The 18,202-nt window shown below is 32.9% G+C and overlaps 1 protein-coding gene across 1 annotated transcript in view; it reads right to left on the bottom strand.

Annotated features, from left to right (window-relative positions):
• LOC127854008 (uncharacterized protein CXorf65 homolog) overlaps positions 1-16,438 on the bottom strand; it is a 439,263-nt gene extending 422,825 nt beyond the window's left edge. Inside the window, exon 1 of the mRNA XM_052388914.1 lies at positions 16,428-16,438. The gene's annotated coding sequence lies outside the window, so the exon portion shown is untranslated. The remainder of the gene's footprint in view (positions 1-16,427) is intronic.
• Positions 16,439-18,202: the final 1,764 nt, after the last annotated feature.

Here is an 18,202-nt window from a genome sequence, read left to right as displayed (position 1 = left end):
GTGTTTCATTTAGAGCCTTACAATTTGGATGGATTTGTTTATTAAAATGCCATATGTCAAATAGGCCATACGTTGAGGTACTGACTGGACAAGATTATGCATGCAATTTTGTCGTTTGTTAAAACTAATATTCAAGAGCATTGTTATTTTCAGACAACTATCCAATGCGTTAGTTATCGTCATACATCACATACGTCATAGCCGTTGTATATTAGTCATCATAGTTATCGTCATACGCCCGATTCGTCATCTTTGTGAATGACACATTTGACATCGTAGCCATTACCGTCGTAGTCGCCATTCTCGATGTAGTTTTTCTTCTCGTCGGAATCGGCAGCGGCATTGCGTATGTTTAGACGCAATACCAGATTAAAATGTGACGTGTACATTGAAGTGTTTTCCCCAAACCGTTTATATAGTAGGACTAAGACTAATAATGCTGAATAATGAAATAGAGCACTCCTCTTCAGATCCAGTTGTTTCGGTCTATATTTAGATTGTGGATATCAATGTGGTCTTTATCATGACGTTGTCCCTTTGGAGGTTTCGATTTCTTTATACAGGAATGATCAAACTTCATAAACGATGAAGGTAAATATATGGTTGTTATCATATGCGTACATATAATATTAAACGAAATTGACCTTAAACTTGGCCTATAAATGGTTGCAAAATATATCAAGCAGTATATTTGTTTATGAAAAGATGTAAATACCAAATATCACTCTTCAGCATTTAAATGTATATCTTTTTTCCTTAAATCTAAAGATTGGTTTGCAGAAAAATAAATGGTATAATTTAGAATCACACATTACAGTGTACCATTTTTCAATGGTATTGTTTTGTTTGTTTGCTCTTTGCACATATGCATTTACTACAACGTCTCACTTGCCACGTTCGTATATTGCATTTCTATTGCGAACCCAAGAGAATACGAGCATTTTCACTTTTATTCCATGAATGTTTCACGTCTTGTAAAACATTCGATCGCTGGATGGTGTATTAACCCCTTTGGGAACCTTAATAAGGAATAATCATTTGTTTAGATTTCAGCCACGTGGAAATAAATCTGAGACAAATTTGATATTTAAATAGGCATTATACAACTGTCCTGGAGAATAAAAATATGTAAATTTAGATTGACATGAAGTGAATGAAGATCGTTTGCTATATTTGAACAGTTTTGCATGGTTATATTTTTCATTAATATTGTCTGACATTTTCTCGAATAACAGTAATTTGCAATGGTGAAATCCGAACTTTAAAGTAAGTTTACCATATCGCTAAAAACGTTTGAAATGAAAGTAACGAGAAAGTAAAGTGGTAGAACATGATTCAATCGCCAAAACACGCATTAATACGCTTTGTTTAAAATAAGCATTTATCAGCAAATGATAACACTTACACACAATACAATTGGGTGTTTTTTTTAAATAATTTCTTCGTTTCCGCGCGAGACCTTACGAACTTATGATCCTTATTTCATCACACATCACATGCAGTTTCCTTATATGAAGGACATTTGTAAATAATTACACGATTCCGCTCCAAAGACTATAAGGGAGCTATTGATCATATATAAAAGACTAATTATCCGATAATATGGTAAAACGTTAGATGTGTGTACATAGCGGGCGTTCTTTAGATCTTACGAAGTAATGATCGGAATTCGATCAAAATGTATATGCCGTGTCATTATAGAGTAGGCATGCTCGTATTGTCAGGTCGTCTAATTAATTTTTAGGGACTAATTGCCTTAATAAATACATTAACATATTATTTACTTTATGCACATAACCCATAAAGAGTGGACATGTAAAAAATATAATGTTGTTTTCCTCCAGTAAATGATGAAGTGATTATCGAATATTTTGTTTAAGCTCGATACCTCTCTGGATAAAGTGATCAAGATTTTATTTAACATTACAAGTTATCCTAAACAATTGATATGCGCATTTTGGACAGTTGCTTCTATCATTTTTTCCATTGAGGCATTCCGTGTAAACATATGGCATTTTCGAATCAAGTGTTCGTTTCCGCACAAGATCTCATGAACCATTGCTTGCGAATTGATAAAACGTATAATTATATAGTGTCTGCGTATGAAGCATATAGCAAAGATAATTACGTTCGAATCATTTTTGAGAAATAAATTGTATTGTCCTTTGTTGACAATTGTTACAGATCGTCGAACTTTTTTCTCAGTAACTTATAATTCCCAAATGATAAAAATATATAAAATGTCAATTGAGAGTGGACAAGCACATATTATTGGGTCGTAACACACCTTAATTTTTGAAGGAGTAATTTATTATGTACAAAATATAAATTGTTATTGCTGTGCAAGATCTCTGAAACGCTTTTCAATTACCACTTTAGAAAGCTTTAGAAATAAGGCGGCAGGTGTAAAGGTCAAGCTTTCTATATGTTTCACTGGTAATCTCGATTCAAATAAATCATCATATGACTGCACGTGTATTTTTCATATTCGTAATAGTAATTTGCCTTTTGCCAATTAGTATGGTTGCTACAATAGCAATTTACTTTATATTTATGCATACAACTGTTTCTTCTCTCTGTGGTAGGAAACGATTGGTAAATTTACTAACTTACTTCATAATTAATCTAGATATGTCATACATTACTGAACTTTCTTTGTTTCAAATATATGAATGCTATAAAAGCAACCCACCCAATCATTTAAACAAACATGACATATGTTTTTTTTTATAAATTTGGTTTTATAAGCGTCGTTTTGTGATGAAATTACATAAACATGTTAAGCAAATCTTTGCTTGTCACGTTGATTAAATCGTATGCCATCAATCATACGATGCCATTTAATTCACTGCATGTTTTAAACAACATGGACTAGTTTATCACATGAAATAATAGTCTAATGCGTCCGTTTGTCATTTATGGAGTTTTAAATATACTTACATGTATAAGATGTGATGTTACTTTGCTAATTAGAATATAATATTCACGTTTGAATATGTGTTTTGTGTTTACATGTTCACACTAAAGCGATAAAACGAGGCACTATGTATTCAATTTATTTTGGTTTACATGTGATGATTTAAATACAAAAATAATAATTTCGTATTATATAGTATGTGTAACACTTTTCTGATCACTGATTAATTCAATAGCATGTTCAATATTTTTCTTAATGACCAAGAATCCCCAAAAGACAATGTGTAAACACTTACATTTAACGTTTAAAATAACAAAAATCAACAACTATAATTTACATCATTCACCCAGCCACACAAATGATATATTTAACCCATTTATGCCTAGCGTCTAGAAAAAAGGCATTGGCAAACAGCGAAGACCCAGATGAGACGCCGCATGATACCGTCGAACGTCGAAAATTAGATATAGAATTGTTCGCTCATAAAGGGGAAAATGTAATCACATAAACATATTGGGTTTTTTTGTGAAACAATCGTCATGTTTATGCACTTTTTACAAGGTAAGTATATTAAAGAGATTTTCTTGTTTTCATCGGCAATAATTGAGAGGTCGTACCCTCTGCAGCGCCACCTGTAAAGCTTCGATGCGCAGGCAATATCGGCGAAAATGGTGCAGTTATTGATTGTGGTGATATTTTCCGCAAAACCGATGGTTACAATATGGGATATCAAGAGGAAAGTGCGTGTATTGCAAACGATAGCTTGCATATGTCACGTTCGTCTCAAATGGATGCTGCTAACTTTCAAATCATTTCTATTTTACCTAATCTTACTAATGATGATGTATCAATCCATGTGCCTGCGTCGCTTACAATAGCGTATTTATCGTGGCATTATTGCTTAAGGGTGCAGTCGAGCTGGCGGATTACATAAACGGGAGTTCAGTTTTCGTTTTGACTAATGGGTTATAAAGTCGCCCAAAGGATTGCAAAAATGTCATTAGATATACCGAAGTTGGAAAGATGCATTTATTATTGACATGGACATATACTTATCTGCTTATACTTAAAGACGAAATAATGGACTATTTTGTAAACTATTAGAGAATGTTCAGCACGCCATATGGTACAGTTTAATTGAAATATAATCGCCAATTTTGGCTAGACATAAGGACATGCCTTTTTCATTGTCGGCGCTAAATCCGGATTAATGGCTTAGATGCATTTCATTCAGGGAAAGGAGTGCCCAACAAAGGCACAGGAGACGGTAACATTGTTGGAAATTCATAAAAAATAATGTCAATTTGGTCATAATTGTCAATTTGAGAGTCATTGCTAAACGTTAACAATTCAGTTGATAGACGGGTCGAGTTGCTAGTCAATTGATTGAGTTGTCACTAACACATTTTTAAGTTTCTCCGATAGGAATAATACCGAAACAATCACCAGGCGAGAACAGAACTAAACATCCTTTGTCATACCCATCTGGAATTTAGTTAATGATTATATCGATCACAACAAATGTTCAGTTAATTACACGAATTTTGACGAAGCAATTTACATGATTCAGGATTGGGGTAAAAAATTGCTTTTCGTTTCTAATGGGCATACAGACTGCATTAAGAGTTTTGCCAATCCATCCATGTGACTTTGAATTGCATTGGGTTTATTTTAATGAGAAATACGTTTTCGATAAATTTTCGGCCTTTGGATGAAGTATTTTTACTAAGGTATATTGTTTTAAACGTTTTCGAATGTTCTAGAGTTCGAGGCCCGTTTAACATACCAGAAGTTTTTGCATTATTTGAAAGACTTTCTTTTCGGGCATATATCTGTACAGGGTTGCCGATGGAACATGGAAATATCAACTGAAGCCATGCGAGAAATAGGCGTCCCATTAACTAAGGAGAAGACGGATGGACCGTCGCACGTTTTAGTATTTTTAGGGCTGGAACTTGACACTGTTCATACTGTTGTTAAGGTCCACGTAGATACAATAAAAGAGGATGTCATGCAAATTAGCGTTGTTCTAAACAGTAAAATAGGTGAGTTGAAAGTAATGCAGTGTCTCATGAACCCATTAAATTTTTGTTGTCGGGCAGTTGTTATTGGAAGGCCATTGTGCAAATGTCTGATTGACGCTACATTCGGTATAAAACATTAACACCATCACGTTAGAATCACAAATTTCTGGAGGCGTGATTTTATTAAGTTACTTGATTTTTTTCTTTTAATATTTTAACGGGATGTCCGTTTTTCACGATCGATATTGGCTATCAATGACCATATCAAGTTTTTTTACCGACAGTTCGGGTGTTATTGGTATCTGTTTTAACGGCCATTGGCGCCAAGAAATGTTAAATGCAGACTGGGTTCGTAAAGGGCTTACTAAAGATTTAACAGTGCTAGAATTGTGGTTTATAGTGGTCACCACGGCCGTGAACATATGACTAAAAATAAAATTCGCTTTTATTGTAACAATAAGGCGGTTGTTCACATTTTGAATTCGATGTCGCATGAAGAGGTTCGCGTTCTTGCTTTTTTGAGAGTATTGACCAATTCAAAGATTTTTTCACAATATTGTAATAAATGCGGACCATATGCATGGTAGAAAAAAACGATATTGCAGATGCATATTCACGGTTTCAGATAGAGCGTTTACGGAGACTGACTCCGTTGGCGAACACGGCAGCACGGTAGCCTATCTATGGAATTATTCAATAGAGCTAAAAATTTGGTACTGGCTGGTATTTCTTAAAACACGAAATTATGACACAAAACTGCGAAACGTTAATTTAAATATTTCAGAGCGTTGTATAGATTAGCTGTAGTATTGGCAGCTCTTCATAGCCATGTAATGATGTTTGTTACGTATTGTTTCGAGAAGCAGCATCTACCTTCTTCTATAACCACATACATATCGGGGTTGTCCTTTAATCAAATGTTTAACGGTTGGTACTGCATTGTAAACGTATTTGTTATTAAGTTGATGTTAATTTGTGTAGTACCTTTTGTTTTCCATTAAACTAGAACTCGTTGATGAGTAGAACCAAATCATAATAGCAGCAAGGTAGGCGAAATTCCCCAGAGTTGTCGTATGCAATGTCTGTCGTAATTAACAAAACCGCTATCACAATCTCTGTGTTGCAAACAAATTTGGTCCATTCTTCCAACTGTTGCTCATGATAAATGTGAATCTTTACGCTTGAAGTTTTTTGTAAATTCAAATTCAGCGAATAAGTTTTTAAACATACTGGCAATAGGTCACATTAGATTGAAGACGAACGGCTGGCTGCAGGTCATCAGCAGGTTTTGATATATTTAAGACAGTAAAAATCTAGTCAGTTTTTAAATCATGTTCACTTGAGACATCAATGTTAAACAAATCAACTACTATGCCACGTTTGCAACCTCAAGCTACTGTTTGGCCTTCGTCCCATTACATCGGGTACGCTTCTTCTGGACAATAAATATTGATCAGTCACGCATTATAAATTTCTATCAGTACTTAAAAGTGTTAAGTTCAGCCTGGTTTTCATTACATATTCTTAAATCACACGGTTTGAGGCAGAGCAAAACATGTAGCAAGTATGGGGTGTCAGACGATCAAATTATGCAGAAAGGCATGCGGAACTCCAATGCGTATATTTAATATATTAGATAATTGCGCTACTCTAAATGTTATCTTAGATGTGTGTGTCAAGGGAGATTCTGTACCCTACTGGGCCGTTCAGCGAAAGACTCCGGAGCTTACGTAATCTCCCGGGTGGATCTCGCGTGGTATAGATGGGCGTTTTCGGTATAGGTTTGGGCAGGCGCCTAACACCAGAAGAAGCTTTCCCGCTCTATCCGGGAAGCCACTGAAGGTATCAGTAGTTCACATGGGGGTAATCGTTTGATCCGACATAACTTCATTTAGACGAATTCATTAATCAACTGAATATTTCAATATTGCATTTTCGGTGACCATCATAGTCTGGACAGACATTTTGCCAAAATTCAATTGGATGGCTCATAAACGGAAAACTAAGCAATGGATGAAAAACGGACACGTATTAATCAATTTGGCCACAAAATGATGCGCGCTGTAAGAGGGAATGTTTTTATATTCGACATCGACGCGGAAACACATTTTTTCAGGAAAAAATCCGTTCATTTAACTGATTTTGGACTCGATATGAATTTTGATTCAGTGCGCGAGTGTTTATTGGAATACTTTTAAAACATGTCATACAATTTGGGGAAACATAATACATTTTGTTTGTTGCGGAATACTATATCTTAGAGGTGACTGAAGAATGCAATAATAAATAGAGTCTTGCACTAGTGGCATAATACAACTGTACTGTGTTTTGATGAGAGATCTGGACACTTGGGTAGATTTGTTTATTAAAATGCCACATGTAAAATAAACCATCCGTTGAGGTTTTGACAGGAAAAGATCATGTATGGAATGTTGTAGTTTGTTCAAACTTTTTCAATAGCATTGTAAATATAAGTCAACCATCAAATGCGATAGTTATCTTCATACGTCACATACGTCATAGCCGTTGTATATTCTTCATAGCAATCGCCATACGTTATTTTCTTCATTTTTGTGGACGTCGCATTTGACATCGTACCCATTACCGTCGTAAACGTAATTGTCGATTTAGTCTTTCTGCTCGTCGGAATTTTGAGCGGCATTGTTTATGTTAAGACGCCATAAAAGAGTAAAATGTGACATCAACATTGCAGTGTTTTCCCCAAAACGTTTATATGGTAGGACATAGATAGAGTTAAGTCCGACGCCACAAAATATGTTTCAAATGTTCTTAAAATATATAAAATAGAACACTCCTCTTCAGGTCCTGTTGCTTCGGTCCATATATAGATTGTGGATGTCAGGTTGGTCGTTATCATGACGCGCTCCTCATGGAGGTTACGATTTCTTTACATGAATAATGAACCGTCAGAAACAGTATAGGTAGATGTATGATTGTTACCAGATGCGTTTATATAATATTAAATGAAATAGACCAGCTTAATGTTTTATACAGCTTAAACACTAAAATACTAAACATATACATTTACATCTGGGTTAATTGCGTTTTAACGGTCATAACACCCTTTAGAGGAAGTTTAATAGGTTCAAAGGCTTGACCAACCTCTAACTTGGCCAATAAATATTGTCAAAACATGTCAAGCAGTTGAATTTGTTTAAAAGATGTAAAGCAAGTAACTCCTTAACCAACTAAATGTTTTGATTTTAATTGCAAGAGTTGGTAATGTTGTTTTTTTCATTCCAAAATATAACTCTTCATTATTTAAATGCTTTTTTGTCCTTAAACCTAAAGATTGGTTTGTAGAGAAATGAATGGTATAAGTTAGAAACACACCATACAATGCACCATTTTTCAATGGTATTGTTTGGTTTGTTTGCACTTTGAACATAATTATGCATTTACTATAACATCTCACATGCCACGTTCTTATATTGCATTGCTATTTCGGACCCAAGAGAATAGGAGCATTTCCACTGTTATTCCATGAATGTTTTACGTCTTGTAAAACATTCGATCGCTAGGATGATAGATTAAGCCCTATGGGAACTTAAATAAAGAGCAATCATTTGTTTTGATTTCAGCAACGTGGAAATAAATCTGAGACAAATTTTGCAGTCGTGGAGAATAAAAATATGTAAATTTAGATTGACATGAAGTGAATGAAGATCGTTTGCTTATAGTTGAACAGTTGTGCGTGGTTATACTTTTTGCATTGATATTGTGTGACATTTTCTCGAATAATAGTAATTTGCAATGGGGAAATCCGAAATTTAAAATGATAAAGCCTTGAATTTCCATATTGCTAAAAACGTTTAAAATGGTAGTAGCGAGAAAGTAAAGTGGTAGTACATAATTTAATTTCCAAAACACACATAAATACGTTTGGTTTATAATAATCATTAATCAGCGAATGATTACACTCACATACAATAATTTGAGTTTTTTTATAAATAATTTCTTCGTTTCGCGCGATACCTTACGAACTAATGATTCTTATTTGATGATGCGGCACATGCAGTTTCCTTTTATGAAGGACATTTGAAATTTTTTACATGATTCCGCTAGAAAGACTATAAGAGAGCTATTGATCATATATTAAACATCTAATGATCCGATAATAAGGTGAAACGTTCGATGTGCATACCTGGAGGTTGTTCTTCCACTGCAATTCTTTTGATTTTAGGAAGACATTATCCATAAAGGGTTGATATGTACAAATGTCATGTTGTTCCCCTCCAGTATTTTTTATTAAGTGATTACCGAATATTTTATTTAAGCTCGATACCTCTCTGGATTTAATTATCAATATTTTATTAAACTTTACAAGTAATCCTAATCAATGGACATGCTGTATTGGGAAGTTGTTTGATTTTCCATGAAGGCATTCCATGTAAACTTACGATAAATCCGAATGAAGTGTTCGTTTCCGCACAAGATCTCATGAACCATTGCTTGCAAGTTGATTTAACGTATATAGTGTCTGCGTAGGAAAGCATATAGCGATGATAATTACAATCGAATATTTTTTTAGTAATTAATTATATTGTCCTTTGTTGACAGATATTACCGATTGTGGAACTTTTCTCTCAGAAACGTATAATTCCCAAATGATGAAACTAAATAAAACGTCAATTTAGAGTGGACCAGCACATATTATAAGGCACTAACACTTATATCTTTTTGAAGGAGTAAGTGTTTAAATAAAAATTATAAATTGTAAATGCTGTACAAGATCTCTGAAACGTTTGTCAATTACCACTTTAAGGCAGCTTCAATAATAGGGCGAACGGCGTCAAGATAAGGCTGTCTATACGTTTCACTGATAGCCTCGATTCAAATACATTAACACATGTCTGCGCGTGTATTTTACATATTTGTAATAGTAATTTGCCTTTTGCCAATTAGTATGTTTGCTACAATAGCAATTCACGTTATGTATATGCATACGACTGTTTCTTCTTGATATGGTGTGAAAAATTTGGTATATTTAATAACTTACTTTGTAATAAATCTGAATGTTGAATACATGACTGAACATGATGTGTTGCAAATATTCTGAAACCATTTAGGCATGCAATCAAAACAACACACCAAATTATTAAAACGTACGCGTTTGAAATAATTATTTAAAAAAACCTTTGAGTTGCAGTATGTTTAAAATACATTCACATTTATAACAGTATGTTTAACTGAAAATACATATAACATGTATACATTCTATGTGAATAATGTTTTTAGTGGTTTACATGTTTGGACAAAAGACGATTTATATAATTGGTTGATACCGGTTTCACTTTAAATTAATACATTTTTCATTATAAAAAATCTTAACCTTTCATAGTATCAGTAGTGCAACAAAGATTTGTATTCGTGCGTGATACAGAAGCATTTTTAAGAGTGAATGCTTTGTGTTGAATGACCACTACATTAGCTCTGTTTTACGTGTTAGCGGACTCTGTGAATGAACAACTGTTAACTTATAAAACGTGCGATAAAAATTAGCACAGCAATTCAATTCCAATGGCCTTTAGTTCAAATCGAACGGAATATTTTTGTTATAACTGCCGTGATTGTAGGATTGTGTCATGCATGACCTACACATATTTGCTAACCAAACACATACAGTGCGATTATATACAATATGTTAATATTGAGAACCATCTTATACAAAACAAACATTTCAACAATCAAAACGTTGGATATGGGGTTGTTCAAACCATTAAGAAGCGATCGAAAATCTTTGCAAGTCATGTTCTGTTTTCCAGTTGATATTTGATAGCAAATACTGATTCGAATCCCAAGAGTTTGCGTTTTCAAATGGAATCTGTACAAGCAAACGATACATGTTGTATTGCATTAAAGCGGATGAGATTCGATCCGATGATATGCTATATTTGGACTGACTAATATTGAGGCGTGTCGTATTATTGTTTGTATGGATATATATGCTTTAGTCAGGAAAAAAGGCAAAATGCCCATCATTCCACATATAAAACAATACAAAGAAATATATAACTGGTTAATGATGAGGGCATGTTACGTCATGTTAGATATCTGTACATACATATTGTAAATTAAAGGGTGGTTTGTAACCTTAATGGTGGACGCGAAAAAGTGGCGAGTGTGTTAAATGGAGTAAAATTCATGTTACAGAAAACTAGGATAGGAAAAGAGAGTTTAGTGAGACCACAAAACGCCGGTAACGAAAAATCTATGTTGAAACTTTTATTTTTCCACTAAAGAATGTGTTTGAAACAGTAAACAAGTTTTCAATAGGCGAGGTATGGGCGCCGCCATATTTTTTTTTGTATACACAGCATAAACTAAGAAGGCAACACACAATGTGTCAAACCTCCCACGCAAAAAATTAAAAAGTATACTTCCCAAAAAAGAACAAGTTTAGTATTAAAAATTGCAATTAAACATGTCGTCTACTCGTCTCGAGAACACTACCCAGCAGGAAGCGAAAGACGAGAAAAGTAAAACTGTGAATAAAGATCCTAAGGCAGGGGATAAACGGAACAGGGAAATAGGGAGCTTAAGTAGCGTAAGCGAGGCAGACAGTAGTTTAAACATAACACCAAAACAAAAGAAACAGAAACAAAAACCAGACCAAAATGAACAAAATGACAACACAATAATGAGTGAACTCAAAGAAATCAACAAAAAGCTAAGTAATGTCCTGACAAAAGACAGCTTTGAATTGAGAGATTTAGTAAAAGGCATTGTGAACCAACTGAAAGAAGAATTACTAGGGTCTATTACTTTGAGAGTAGAACATTTAGAAGGAGAGCTCTTTGAAAAAACGGAAGAAGACATAAAACTGTCAAAAGAAATCGAAGAAGTTAAAACACAGCTGAAAAATCGAGAAGATGAGAATGAAAAGCTAAGAAAAAGCATAAAAACTCAGGAAAAAGCAAACGAATACAAATTCAATGACATAGAACAATACAGTAAACGCAGCAACATAAAAATAGAAGGCATATGAGATAAAGAAAACGAAACAGCAATAGAAACAGCAGAGAAGGTACTCGAAACAATAAACCGCCATATTCCGGACATTAAACTGTGTCATGCAGATATTGACATCACTCATAGAATCGGACCCTTCGAATCTAAGAAGAATAGACCTATTATAGTGAAAATGATCTCGAGAATGAGAAAGACAGCTATTATGCGTAACGCGAAAAACACTACGAAAACAAAAAAGACCCTATTTACGTCAACGACCACCTCACAAAGTTGAATGCACACATATTTGCATGTGTAAGAAAAAAGCAGAAGGACATTGTAACGTCGACATGGAATCGAGATGGAAACATTTTCTACCGTGACGTGAACGAAATGGTCCACAATGTCTCACAGGACCAATTCCAGTACTGGTTAGAACTTCCCTGGCCAAGCACCTAACAATCGCGCGACAGCGCCTATTGAGCACTCTTTTTTTCATACAGTATAGATTGACATCGTCCATGAAGAGGCTCGAAATCCACGACCATTAGGAAAAGACCGAGAACATAGGAATGTCAACACAGTTTTTTTTTATGTAAACGGATTAAGATGACCCATCAAGTAATATTATCCCTGATCGATTAAACCTATGCGGACGCTTACCTTTCAAACCCATAAAAACTATAAGCCTACTAACTAGTATATTGCAATAACATTATGTACAGTTGTTTTGCTGTCTTATAAATACGTAACATATTGGGATACTTAATATTGTTGAACTAAAACTATATACATACTACTGGTATATTGCAATAAAATTATGTACAGTTGAATCGTAAAATATTTGTATACATTAATTTGTTGAACAAAGTACATAGTTGAACATAGTATAGTTGAGTGAAATCTATAGATGTCATTCTATTGTTACACAGTTAAACTTCAAAGGTAGACTACTGGTATATTGCAATAACATTATGTACAGTTGTATCGATTTTTTATAAAAACGAAATAAATTGGTATACATTAATTTGTTGAACTAATAAATCAAAGTATAGTTGAGTGAAATACATAGAGACAGTTAAACTTCTAAGGTAGACTACTGGTATATTGCAATAACATTATGTACAGTTGTATCGATTTTTTTTATAAAAACGAAATAAATTGGTATACAATAATTTGTTGAACTAATAAATCAAAGTATAGTTGAGTAAAATACATAGATTTTATTCTATTGTTAGATAGTTAAACTTCAAAGATCGTCAACAATACTTTAAACTCTAAGACAATGAATGAAACTCAATTAATATTGTTACCAATGAACTTTGCAACATAAATAAATAATACACGCTAATTTTTTTTCCTGTCGTACAAAGATGGTTATACGGAGCTGTTCTATATCAATATATTTCTTAATATAAATACCGGAACAAAATATCTAGGTATTTTCGTTTTTCGACCCTAGAATGATTGGAAATGGAACACTTTAAACGTGCAACCCCTTAGATAAACCTAGCTTGGAGTTAGGTCATTCGATATAAGGGGAATGCTTTGAAAAAAAACAGCACATGAAAACTTTTTATATGTATGCATATGTATGTATGTGTGTATATATGTATATACACGTGTGTGTAAGAATGTGTGTATGTATATATATGTATATACGCATGTATTTGTATATGCGTACATATGTATGGATGTATGTATATGTGTATACATATACATGTGTGTGTGTTTATGTGTGTGTATACATACATTTCTCATCGAGTTGTTTAACTAGTACATTTTTTAGCATTTGCTCACATTTACTTAGTTTTTTACCAACAAAACAATAATTATTTAAAATTTAAATAATAAACGTATACTTTTTCCTCTGTTCTGCTCATAAAAATATAGTTTTTATGCTTTAATTCTCTTCAAAGAATATCTGAAGATACATTTGTTGATATTAACGTTGTTTCTCTGTTTTCTTGCTGCTTGTTTGTGTACGTGAGCTCGCCCAAAACAAATATACACCCTTAATGGGTATTGACGTTGTCTTCTTTGCTGTACTTTTTTCCGTGAACCTGCAAAACGAATATTCGCTCTCGATTGTTCGGTGAACATATAAATTGTTATTGCGTTAGATGCTTTATTAATTGAATGTGTTTACTTGTAAATAACAAGGCATTTTGCAAATGCAGTTACATTAGGTATATTGACCTAGTACTGTGTAAAAGCCTTAAACTAAATAAATGCTTGTAAATAACAATATACTTTTTGCAAATGCAGCTACATTAGTGTTTATTGACCTATTTTTGTGAAAATGCCACAAACAATTAAATACGCCCTACAATTATGTTTTATATACTTGAAAGTAACACATTCACGGATATTTTACTAAATAATTATAATAAGATGTTTTCTTACCCCGTGAAAGACTGTTGTTATAAAGTAGATATAAACTTATCTCTAATCTAGGGGATTAATGTATTAGATAATGTTGTATCTTTATATGACAATCAATGCATATACCAACAATGCACATGTCATGTCTTTTTCCTTAGAAGATTTTTGTTGAAGTTGTTTTCTTTCCTGCAGATGAAATTATGCAACTTAATTGATACTCTGTTTATGTCATATACATATATAGCATTGCTCTCTTTTGATGCGTGCTGAAATTTCAAAATAAGTAAAGTTACCTAACCTGCAATCAACTCTCATACTAAATGGATTACTTATAGAAATGGATACATTTGATTTTGATGTTAACATCCTGTCAACATTATTGTCTTTTATTTGATAGTAGTGCAATGTAAACGACTTGTTAGTACACACGTTAAGTTTTGTTTATTGTCGTTTGTCTATACTATGTCATGTATAGTGTAGTATACGGGTATATATAGTATATGTCAAGTTTGTTTTTTCATTTATCGCTTACACAAGCGTTGTACAAACATGTAAAAGAATATATGTTTACTTCAAATACAATCACACATGCATACTTCATTAACTTTCAAACAATGACTCACTCACTGTTTTCTTTACCTTTTATCATATTTTGTTTTATGTTAACATCCTGTCAACATTATTATCTTTTATTTGATAGTATTACACTGTAAACAACTTGTTAACCACACGATAAGATTGTATTTGTTGTCGTTTGTCTATAATATGTCATGTATAGTATACTAGCATGTATAGTATATGTCAGTTTTGTTTTCATTAGATCGCTTTAGCAAGCATTGTGCAAACATGTACAAGAAAATATTTTACTTCAAATACTCACAAAACACACACGCATACTTCACTAACCTTCAAATATTGACCCACTCACTTTTTTTTTACATTTTTTTATTACATTTTTTACATTACATGCACACAACACACGCAGCAACACACGTAAAAACACATGACTACACACACATACCCAGTCTTGATAAGTTACATAAATAAATTTTTATTCTTGCCCATACCTCCCTCTGGCTCTTAATATAACATGAAAACCTATTATCTATGTCTTGTGATAGAAAGCAACTGGACAAGCACACAAAGAATTCTCTTCGTTTTAATTGTTTGTTGTTATTGTGTAATTTGTTCTTTTTTTCTGATGTTTTTTTTTCTTTCCCGATATTCCATTGTATATGTCAAGATGAAATGTTTACTATATTTGTACATACACATCACCTTTACACAAAACACCAAAACATATAATACTTTCATTGACCTATGTCTTATAATAAAAAACAACTGGACAGACACTCTAAAAAGTATCATGTACTCTACCATCTCATTAAATGAGTATTAAAATTTGTACTTTGAATGTAAAAGGGCTTAACAATAAAGACAAGCGCATAAAAATCTTCAAATGGTTAGGTGAAAAAAAATATAGCATATGCCTTTTACAAGAATGTCATTTAACACATACTTTAGCACAAACTATAAAAGATGAATGGGATGGAGACATCTATCTCAGTGGACAACATACTAATAAACAAGGCATTGCCTTTCTGATAAAAAAAATATAGGGATCACAGTTGAAAACTTTAACGAAATAATAACTGGTAGACAAGCAAGTATAGATATTAAAATACACGAAACACAATTCACATTAATCAACGTTTACGGCCCTAACATAGATGATTCCACTTTTTACGAAACATTACAATCCTTTATAAATAATAACCAAGACAAAAACATTATAGTCGGTGGTGATTTCAATACTATTCTTAACCCATTATTAGATAAAAAGAAGGGAAACCTTTATACTCATCCTAAAAATAGAAACATTTTAAATAACATAATTGAAAACTACAATATGATAGACATATGGCGTACAATATATCCAAACGAAAGCAAATTCACCTGGCACTCAAACACAAAACCAACAATATTTTGTAGATTAGACTATTTTTTAATGTCTGAGTCTCTTTGTAACATTATTGACACATGCAACATAAAGCCAGGATTTATGACTGACCACTCTCTAGTTGAACTTAAACTGCACAATATACAACCTGAAAGAGGCCCAGGATACTTAAAAATTAACAACAGCATCTTATTAGATACAGAATATCAAACACAAATAAAACAGGAAATATTAAATACAGTTCAAAATAATAAAAATGCAAACCCAAACACCTTATGGGAAGTAATTAAAGGAAATATACGTAACACAACAATTAGATACACATCATTTAAACAAAAAGAAACACACAAACTTGAAACTGAAACCATCAAAACCAATGAAACCCTTGAAAAACAATTGCATCAAAAAAACACAAATGATACCACCGACATTGAAAATGAAATAACATTAAACAAACAAATATTAGATGGAATCTATCATACACATCTCAATGGAATAATACTAAGAGCGCGTGCACAGCATGTTGAACACAACGAAAAAAATACAAAATACTTCGCAAACATTGAAAAACGTAGAAGTGAACAAAAAACTGTACACAAATTAGTAGTCAATGGCAAAGATATAACAAACAGAACTCAAATACTAGAAGAACAACGTTTATTTTTCGAATCCCTCTATAAACGAAAAAATGTTGAAAATAACACCCTTTTTAAAAATACACATCACGCTTTAAATGAAGAAGAAAAACTATTATGTGACGGATTACTAAATGAATATGAATGTGGATTAGCACTAAAAGAAATGCAAAATAACAAAAGTCCAGGATCTGATGGCATCACCATTGAGTTTTATAAAATATTTTGGAATGATATCAAGACACATCTAATTAAATCACTAAACTATTCATATAACAATAAAAACCTAACTATGCTTCAAAAACAAGGTATAATATCACTTATTCCAAAACCAGGAAAAAACTTAGAATCCTTATCGAACTGGCGCCCAATAAGTTTACTAAACAATGATTATAAAATTGCAACTAAAAGTATAGCAAACAGAATAAAAAAATTATTACCAGCAATCATTTCAAAATCTCAATCTGGTTTCATAAAAGGACGTTACATTGGTGAAAACGTTCGTCTTATCCAAGAATGCATAAACTATTTCAACAATTCAAATAATCCTGGTCTAATATTCTTTGCAGACTTCGAAAAGGCATTCGATTCGCTTGATCATTCATTTATGTTCTCTTGCTTAGAAAATATGAACTTTGGTGAAAGTCTCATTCAATGGGTCAAACTATTCTATACCGATATTAACAGTTTAATCATTAACAATGTCTTCTTTTCAAACAGTTTTAACATCGAACGAGGGGTTCGACAAGGATGCCCACTCTCATCATCGCTATTTATTATCTGCATCGAGTATCTATCACATCACATCCAATCAAGTAAACACATAAAAGGCATATCACTAGAACCTGACGAAGAAATCAAACAGTCCCTATTTGCTGACGATGCAACTTATTTTTAAAACGACAATTACGATTCTTTCCATAACCTAATAGAATCGCTTACCCTTTACGGAATGACATCGGGTCTGAAACTAAACAAAAGTAAATGTACTGTGCTACGAGTAGGTAAATAAAAACAAAGTAATGTCCAATATAAAAAAAATGAAATTTATTTGGACATCCGATGAAGCCACAACGTTGGGAATTACTTTCACAAATAATGAAAAGGATACAGTTCTTAAAAACATACTACCTAAATTACAGAATTTTAAAAACTGCTTAAAATCATGGCATCACCGTAAACTTACACTATTCGGAAAAAACACAGTATTGAAAACGTTTGCACTTCCTAAATTAATTTATGTATTAACAGTCCTCCCAAATCCACCAAATGATATTATTAACGATATAAAATCAGCAATATTTAATTT

This window comes from Dreissena polymorpha, chromosome 12 (genome assembly GCF_020536995.1).
Source record: "Dreissena polymorpha isolate Duluth1 chromosome 12, UMN_Dpol_1.0, whole genome shotgun sequence".
NCBI lineage: Eukaryota > Metazoa > Mollusca > Bivalvia > Myida > Dreissenidae > Dreissena > Dreissena polymorpha.
Note: the sequence above shows the minus strand (reverse complement) of the source record. Positions and strands in the feature narration are given on the sequence as shown.